This window comes from Berghia stephanieae, chromosome 1 (assembly GCF_034508935.2).
Source record: "Berghia stephanieae isolate SIO BIC M18660-M18661 chromosome 1, UCSD_Bste_1.3, whole genome shotgun sequence".
NCBI classification, from domain to species: Eukaryota; Metazoa; Mollusca; class Gastropoda; order Nudibranchia; family Aeolidiidae; genus Berghia; species Berghia stephanieae.
The window spans coordinates 62,232,409-62,241,378 of NC_088360.1; the positions used below are offsets into that span (position 1 = coordinate 62,232,409).

General features: G+C 36.4%; 2 long non-coding RNA genes across 2 annotated transcripts; one reads left to right on the forward strand and one right to left on the reverse strand.

The window, feature by feature from the left end:
* Window positions 1–2,870: 2,870 nt before the first annotated feature.
* On the reverse strand, window positions 2,871–6,488 carry LOC144974873 (uncharacterized). The gene is made up of 3 exons (XR_013645828.1): window positions 5,827–6,488; window positions 5,431–5,501; window positions 2,871–2,967 (listed from the first exon to the last, which is right to left on the reverse strand). It is a non-coding gene; the product is annotated as an uncharacterized LOC144974873 (long non-coding RNA).
* Window positions 6,489–7,144: 656 nt separating this feature from the next.
* On the forward strand, window positions 7,145–8,328 carry LOC144964407 (uncharacterized). The gene is made up of 3 exons (XR_013643830.1): window positions 7,145–7,231; window positions 7,521–7,649; window positions 8,267–8,328. It is a non-coding gene; the product is annotated as an uncharacterized LOC144964407 (long non-coding RNA).
* Window positions 8,329–8,970: the final 642 nt, after the last annotated feature.

The following is an 8,970-nucleotide window of genomic DNA, read 5'->3' on the forward strand; positions in this document are numbered from 1 at the left end:
ACTCGGAAGACCTTGATATTGAAGAGCTGTGTTGTGCGATTCAATGTGAGGTGGATCCATCCCAAGCTGACGATGAGAACCCAACTGTTGAACTGACAAATGTTGCCATGGTCAAGTCAGGTGACTTCATCATTGCTCAGTTTGCAACAAAGAAAACAGCACGACACTACATCGCAGAAGTCCTGGAGGGTCCGGACGTAGATGATGACATCCAAGTGCAATTTCTCAAACGAGTTGGAAAACAACACACCTTTGCACTTAGTGGAGAGTCTGCAAGCCTTCCCCTCAATGATGTTCGTTATGTTCTTCCTCCGCCGATCCGCCAAGGGACAACAAACAGAACAAGTGGAATTATCTCATTCCCTGTCAACTTTGGTGACATTGTTATCTCATGAACTCAAATGTGCAACAATCTGATTTCATTGACACTTTAATCCAGTATTATTATGCATTCTCTTAGCCACTGATTTTAGAAATATGCGACTTTTGTCCAATAATATTATGTTTTATCTTTTACACTGATTTGAGAAATTATGCAACTTTTGACCAGTATTATTATGTTTTCTTTTTATTTTCACTCACTGTTTAACTGTAATCTCAAGCCGAGATAAATTGTTATTCAATTTATTACATTTTTTGTTTGTTTGTTTGCTGATATTGTTTTTGAACAAGGGTTTACATCATTTATTTCAAAGGAATGTTCCTGGAATGTTCCACCAGGCATGATGATTAGCAGTTAACTTAACCCTATTTTCATACTAAAATAGAAAGTCCTATTTCCTGATTTGGGGTCCATTTGGCCCCCATGACTTGCAAAGAGAAAATACTAGAAAGTCCTATTTCCTGATTTGGGGTCCATTTGGTCCCCATGACTTGCAAAGAGTTAAATACTAGAAAGTCCTATTTTCTGATTTGGGGTCCATTTGGCCCCCATGACTTGCACATAGTAAAATACTAGAAAGTCCTATTTATTTCTTATTTGAGGGCCATTTATCCCCCATGATTTTACTATGGAAAATTCAGTTAAAATCATATTTTCTCATTAAATGCATATAGGCAATATAAGTTTGCATCATTTTGTTGTTTTTGTTGTGACATTATGCATCTATTTATTTAGTGACATAGTCGTGTCAATATGATCCACAACTTACTAGTAGATGGCATCTACAATAATTGACTTGGTAATTTTGTTTCCTGTTTGCTGTCCAATATGATGAGCGCCAGTTTCAGTTACCTACTTTTTCATCAACTCTAATCAAGAAACATCCAAGTAAGTACTAACTCATTACTTTTTTTCATTAGATGTGTGATGTATGAAGATTATTCTGACACTTATCCTATGTAACGAAAAATGAATTGATAGTATCGTTAATTTTATGATTGTAGTACCAGCTAGAATGAATCGCCAAATATGAAATGATGAAACAAAAATTGATAAAGGAAAGCGCTAATATTCAATTTAATGTTTCTTCCAATACTTGCCTTACTTTCGCTTCTCGATTATCTTTTATTCTTGTGTGTACCCTACCTAACCACAGATTTGTTTGTAACTTCTTATGACAAGTGATTTATTTTCTTGTACCGTTATTCAATCTCTAGGTGAACTAAATTAGCTTAAATGTTTAAATTATGTTTCAGTCATATTGTATTGATATTATTGCTTTTGAATTTGCTAACTAAATGATTTGTATGTTGCTGGGTGTTTTTTAAAATGATTTTCAGCCATCCGCTGCGTGGTCTAAATTATGTTGCATTGGACCTAAACCACGACGAATGGAGAAAGTGTAACATCCTTGGTAGTTTGAATGCTCAATCAGATATACATTGAGTTGCAGTCTGCTGGGGCAACCCCAGTGCATGAGGAAGGTATGTCACCTACTATTCATTTAAAACTGAATGGTACCTATTACATTCATCTGTGTAATGATTGTTAGCTCGGAGTTAATAACAGGCATCATATGAAATCTAAATGTTTGCATTGTTGGCTAGTTACAACGGGATAAAGTGGGGTTTTTTGTTTGTTTTCTTTTTGTTTTGTTGTGTGTTTAAAGTTATTTCTCTTCACTCCCATGATACCTTTCATGAAAAATATTATGCTGATCTCCAATGAGAATCTGAGTTTCAATTCTGAGTGTTAGAATGTCATTTCTCCAAACAGTAACAGCATTATAAAGTATGTTTCTATTGTATGAAATAGTAAAATAAATATTAAGTTGGTGTAATATGAGCTTATCTTTAATCAGTGAATTGACAGAATATCAGCAATTAATAATGCAAGATAAAGATGACCTGTTGCAAATCGAGTTCCAGGTAATGGATGATTTTCCCCCATGATGATAATGATGAAGGTAAAAATTAATAATATTAAACAACTCATCAATTTTTGGATTTATTGGCTGCAAAGACTTCAGAGTAAAAGCCGTTTTTTTTTTTAGATGAAAAATCGAACAGTTATACCTCTTTTATCTGACTCGTTGGATGTGACTTTCAGCATATCACAGCAAATCCATGAAGACAACGAGAAAATTACATTGTTACATTACTCTCAGATACTTTCATATTTGATGTTTTCCTTTATTTCTAAATGACAATAATTGTCAATTGGAGATTCCAGTAAAATAAAGTTTTCAAAATAATAATAATATACTCTCGTCCCCAAAATACTCCCCCCCTTTCCCCCCCTCTCTCTCTCTATATCTCTCTCTCTCTCTCTCTCTTTCTCTCTCTCTCTCTCTCTCTCTCTCCCTCTCTCTCTCTCTCTTCCATCGCCATTTCCAGTTGTGTGTTCCTTCCCAACATAATTTTCTTCTAATCCTTCAGACACCGGCGGTATTTCACCATTTCATTGGAATGGGAATGATACAAGCTCTTCAAATGAAAGCATCACTGATGAAGAAATGCCACTGATTCTGCTGCAGCCAGATCCAGAAATAGATGCCACCGATTCTGAATCTGAGGTAGATGAAGCTGAAGAAACAATAGAAGTCGGCAACTTCCAAAATACATTATTTGTGGAGGAATGCACTGCTTGGAATAAGAACAAAATTCCACATATAGGAAGAATTCTAACAAAGTTCATAAAATCCAAAAGAACCACGTCATGCATTCAAAGAAAATTGAAAAAGCCTGCCTCCGGAGTATTCTTTTTTTTTTCACTAAGAAAATGAAAAGTAATCTTGTGGTGATATGTACGAAGAAGGGACAAGAACAAAATGTACAAGTGCAAGATGGGAGAATAAGATCAACAGCACAACGGGAAGAGGAAGAATACGACAAGGGGAAGATCCATAAAATGTCCAAAGAAAAAAATGATGTAAAATTCAGAAAGACTTGCAGCAGATGTGGAGAATTTACATGTTCACAGCGTAGCAGAATAATATGTACTTCTCTTGTAAATGAATGTGTTCACATGCTTTGATCAGAAAAAAAATCATATTTCTAAAACCGGAGTGTCTATTCGTCCTTCAGGTCGTATTCTTAAAAGGTGTCTAGCCGACCTTCAGTGCTTATGCAAATGAGGTAGGCGTGAAATACGTAAAGGGCAAGTGACGGAAAGACCGTTGTTTATATTTGTCACCGTAATTTTATATGTATTAAATTCAAGGTTATTGCTCTCCCATAAATCGCATTGTTATTACAGTGACCTATATATGTCACTGCTTCCGTGGCTTTTTGTGTGCGCCCATGTTATCTATGTAATTAACTGGAATTACAAAATCGGAGTGTTCAGTCCTTCACGTCTTCACTTTTTTAACGACGGTTGAAACGTAAGCATAGTTATGAGTATGAGTAAAAGAAAAGCATATTATTCTCTCTCTCTCTCTCTCTCTCTCTCTCTCTCTCTCTCTCTCTCTCTCTCTCTCTCATATTTTCCCCCCTTTTATCTCTAATTTCTTCTCTCCCTCCACCTGTCTCAACCTTTGTATTTTCCTCTCTTTATGTCGCTATCCTCCGCTTTCATTTCTTCACTCTATCTCTCTCTCTCTCTCTCTCTTTCTTTCTTTCTCTCTCTCTCTCTTTCTCTCTCTCTCTCTCTCTCCCCCCCCCACTCTCTCTCTCTCTGTTTTTCTTTCCCTCCGTATTTCTCTTTCTCTCACATACTCTCCTCTCTCTCTCTCTCTCTCTCTCTCTCTCTCTCTCTCTCTCTCTCTCTCTCTCTCTCTCATATTTCCCACCTTTTATCTCTAATTTCTTCTCTCCCTCCACCTGTCTCTTCCTTTGTATTTTCCTCTCTTTATCTCGCTATCATCCGCTTTCATTTCTTCACACACTCTCTCTCTCTCTCTCTCTTTCTCTCTCTCTCTCTCGCTCTGTCTGTCTTTCTTTCCCTCTGTATTTCTCTTTCTCTCACATACTCTCTTCTCTCTCTCTCTCCCTCCCCCCCCCCCCCGACTCTCTCTCTCTCTCTCTGTGTTTTTCTTTCCCTCCGTATTTCTCTTTCTCTCACATACTCTCCTCTCTCTCTCTCTCACTCTCTCTCTCTCTCTCTCTCTCTCTGTCATATTTGCCCCCTTTTATCTCTAATTTCTTCTCTCCCTCCACCTGTCTCTTCCTTTGTATTTTCCTCTCCTTATCTCGCTATCATCCGCTTTCATTTCTTCACTCTCTCTCTCTCTCTCTCTCTCTCTCTCTCTCTCTCTCTCTCTCTCTCTCTCTCTCTCTCTCTCTCTCTTTCTCTCTCTCTCAGTCTTTCTTTCCCTCTGTATTTCTCTTTCTCTCACATACTCTCTCTCTCTCTCTCTCTCTCTCTCTCTCTCTCTCTCTCTCTCTCTCTCTCTCTGTGTCATATTTTCCCCTTTTATCTCTAATTTTTTCTATCCCTCCACCTGTCTCTTCCTTTGTATTTTCCTCTCTTTATCTCGCTATCATCCGCTTTCATTTCTTCTCTCTCTCTCTCTCTCTCTCTCTCTCTCTCTCTCTCTCTCTCTGTCTTTCTTTCCCTCTGTATTTCTCTTTCTCTCACATATTCTCTTCTCTCTCTCTCTCTCTCTCTCTCTCTCTCTCTCTCTCTCTCTCTCTCTCTTTTGTAGATTGATCTAAGTCTAAAAAAATTATAATCGGTTCACTAACCCATACCCCTTAGATTAAAAAAAAAATGCTGTAAAATTGATTTTTTTACGCCCAGAGATAAAATAATTTTGTGGTCAAATATGATGTCATACCTTATGAATTCATCATTATAATCACAAAACCTAATTATTTACTGTATACAATAGGTTATACAGATGATTTCTAGATATATTAAATGATTTTTCAAAATATGATATGGCACGCTATCCTCATTTTTCATTTTTTTATTCTACTTGAGAGACAAGTCGTACACTATAAAATTAGATATCTAGTCAAGTTGAACTGCAAAATCAATTCTATTTTAGACAATAAAACAGTTAAATAGTGCACTAGCTCTGAATAAATAGCAATTTGCTTTACCAAACCCTTGGAATAAAAATCTCTTTCGCCTCAATACAGAAAAAGTCAACACAAAGAGGGTTGATCCTGCTCTGGAAGAAAAAATTGAAATAAAAAAGGACATTTCATTAGCAATTTTTGGAAATGGCATTATTGTCATAAAATGCATTTGTCAAAGACATAGCAATTTTTTTAAAATGATCATTATTCACACCAACACACTTGAAATTTCATTGGTTTTACATCCACAGAACAAAACTCTTGGCAACAAACTATATTCTGTCGTTGTTAATAAATTCAGTAGTAATTCAATTCAAATGATGCTTTGCCATTTTCATTTAGAAAAATGAGCATTTATTTTACTGATCACCAATACAAAATGTAAAGGCGCTATGGAGATTTGAAAACATTACTAACCATTGTCAAAAAGTGCATGCAGACACTGATCTGCTGGCCCAGATGATGGTTTGCTGATTGATGAGTTTTGCCACAGGCAAAGGTTTGCCTCAACACACCTTGCCAGAATAGCCCTTGAGCCAGCATCTTTATGGATTGTCAGGACACCAGGAACGTCAACAGAATTCTTTCATGTTAGCTGTAAATGAAAACAAAGAATTAAATTAAATTCACTACAGCGAAATAGGCACATACATGCCAATGCTAAAGTTTATAACAGCAACACTTCGCATGTTGAACGGGACATAACATCTGTTAGGCGATATTACAATTTCTTCGGACAGAGACAACGCAGTTAACGGCCAAGTACACATTTTACAACTGAGTACGGTGAGAGAAAGTGAGCAAAGTGCCTTTTCCAAGGGCTCAACTATGCGCCGAGCGAGGCTCGAGCCCAGGACCTTCCGGTCCAAAAGCGAGTGTCATACCACTACGACATAGCCGTACGTAATTTTTTAAAATATAATAAAAATAACAACACTAATATAATTATCTCACATTGTCATCATCATAGGCATTTCAAAACTACTAATAATACTACCACTACAGATATCTTATCATTATAAAATATTACTCTCTCTCTCTCTCTCCATGAACATAACATACAAAACCCAATTTTCCGATATAAAAAACAGCCCCCCCCCCCCAAAGTTTTGAAAAAGTATAGCCGATGCATGCTGTGTCAGCCATAATAAAGATAATAACAATAACTGAATGAAAAGTATTTTTTTTAAGGACCCTGAGCCTGGAATGTCGTGAGTACTCGAAACCTCTTGATCTTGATAAAATTAGCAACCTTTTGACTGGGGATCGAACATTGAAACACCTGGTTTTAATCGCCTGACATGGACGGCTGATTTAAATTATTTGGGGGGGGGGGGGGATTAGTATTTTAATTTTTTTAAAGCCCTGTTATTGTTATTTTTCACAAAATAAAGTAATAAAGTTAACCCTATTTGACGCACTGCCTAAATATTACTATTTAACACATTTGGGGTCAAAATTGACCCCCCTACCAACAAAGAAGCTAAGCACTGAAATAACTGATTTGATACTTTTGGGGTCAAAACTGACCCCCCTATCAACATAGAGGGCATGCATTGTAACATCTGATTTGATACTTTTGGGGTCAAAATGGACCCCCTTTCAACAAAGAGGCATATATTATCGTGAAATAACGTACAAATTATGGTTCACATAATTTTATTGCTTTTTCATTAGTTCCTACTATTAAAAACATCTGGCAATAAATTGGCCCTATTGTTTTCCTGGTGATAATTTTTATTTCCTTTTCCTGCTATGAAGCCCGTTTCACAACACATGCATTGACTGGAGATTTCTTTTCTATTTTACATCCAATGTCCTGGTGAGTAGATTTCCATCTTTTCATTCATCTTTGGTTTATTGAATTAATTATGATAAATCAAGATTACAAAGTTATTATTATTTCTTCAAGTCTTCAATTTCTTTTGGGTTGCTGGGCAAGAATGCTTATCATGATTGAAAACTGCCGGATGCTTTTTTTTAATTCTGAATATAGAAAGGGGAAATTATTTCAGAAAAAAAATCTCTGTATGCATTGCTATTGCTTCAAACACACAAGGTATTATTACCCACGGATATAATAATATTATTGCTATTTTTATCCTGACCAGATTCTCTGATTCCTGAAATTCAAACCATGGCGGGGGTGAGATCAAACTTGTTTGACAGCTTCTTTGATGACATTGAAACTCCTGTTTACACTGAACTGCACCCAGTTCACATGTTTCCAATAAATACTGGTAGGTGTGTTGTCATTTTTCCTTTTTAATATTTTTGTTTTGGTCGGATTTTTTGTTTGGACTCTAGATAGGATTCGTAACTACAAACTAAACCGAGGAAGGAAGGGGGGGGGGGGCATGGTGGCTGAGTGGTTAGCGTGTGGGACTTCCACGCGGAAGGGCGTGGGTTTGAATCTGACCCGTGTCATGTTTTTTCCCTTGGCCAAGATATAATTACATTGCTTCCATAATAATATAACCATATAAGGGTAGCCCTATTCGTCCTTAAGGTCGAATAGCATCAACCGCCATTGCCGTCCGTAAGGACAAATAGTGTTGCTTGCACTATTCGTACTTCACACTACAGCTGGGCACTATTCCGTTTCTGTTTGTACTGAGATAGATTCGATTCTACGTAATTACATGATATATCCGTATCGTCTTAAATTTTTTGTTAGTGAGTCAAATAATCAGTTGAGTGTATGTGTGTAGGTGTGTGTGTGTGGGGGGGGGGAGGGGTTGTTTTTTTTTTGTTTTCTATTTGGGGGGGGGGGGTTGGTTTTCTTCTGGGATTTTTTTTTCCAGAATGGTGATCGTTTCCTTATTAGGAACTATTATCGTGTTCTCCTTTTGGCAAGTATCCTATTCAAATGCCTGCTCGAAAGTTTGGGTTGGTTGGGCACAGAGGAAGATTCGTCAGGTATTCTTTTCTTTTTTTCTTTTCTTACTTTTTTGGTGGTGGGGGGTAATTTTTTTCTTCTTCTTCTTTAAAAAAAAAAAAAAAAAAATTATGTGTATGTGTGTGTGTGTGGGGGGGGGGGGTTTGCCTTTATTACATGTTTTCTATCTATGATAGTGGTTTAACACTCAATAACTATTTGTTTTAAATGACTAGTATTAAAATTGTCAAAAATATTATATTAGTCATAGTAATATAAGCAGCCCAATAACATCAACGTATCTCTTAAGAAGCAGTTTTTAAAAAAATATTATAATATAATCTTGATAATTCAGTGAGGGCCATCAATATTGGCTTGAATTTAGCCAACATTTTTCATTTATTTGAACAATGTCGATACATGTGCTTTAACTTCAGAAAATTTTGTTATAAGTTGTACCGTCTTGAGTAGACGAGCTGTATAACAGAATTGTAGATTTAATTCACGGAGAATTCAATGAGTTAGTGGCAGTGAACGAGGTAATGGTATAGACGGTATGGAATTTAGCGGCTTTACAACACGCAAATTAATTCCAAAGCCGAAAGCACAACGTTGCATGTAATCTAATCTACATTTACGATGTCAAATATATTAAAGATTAATAAAGGACACTAATACTAATA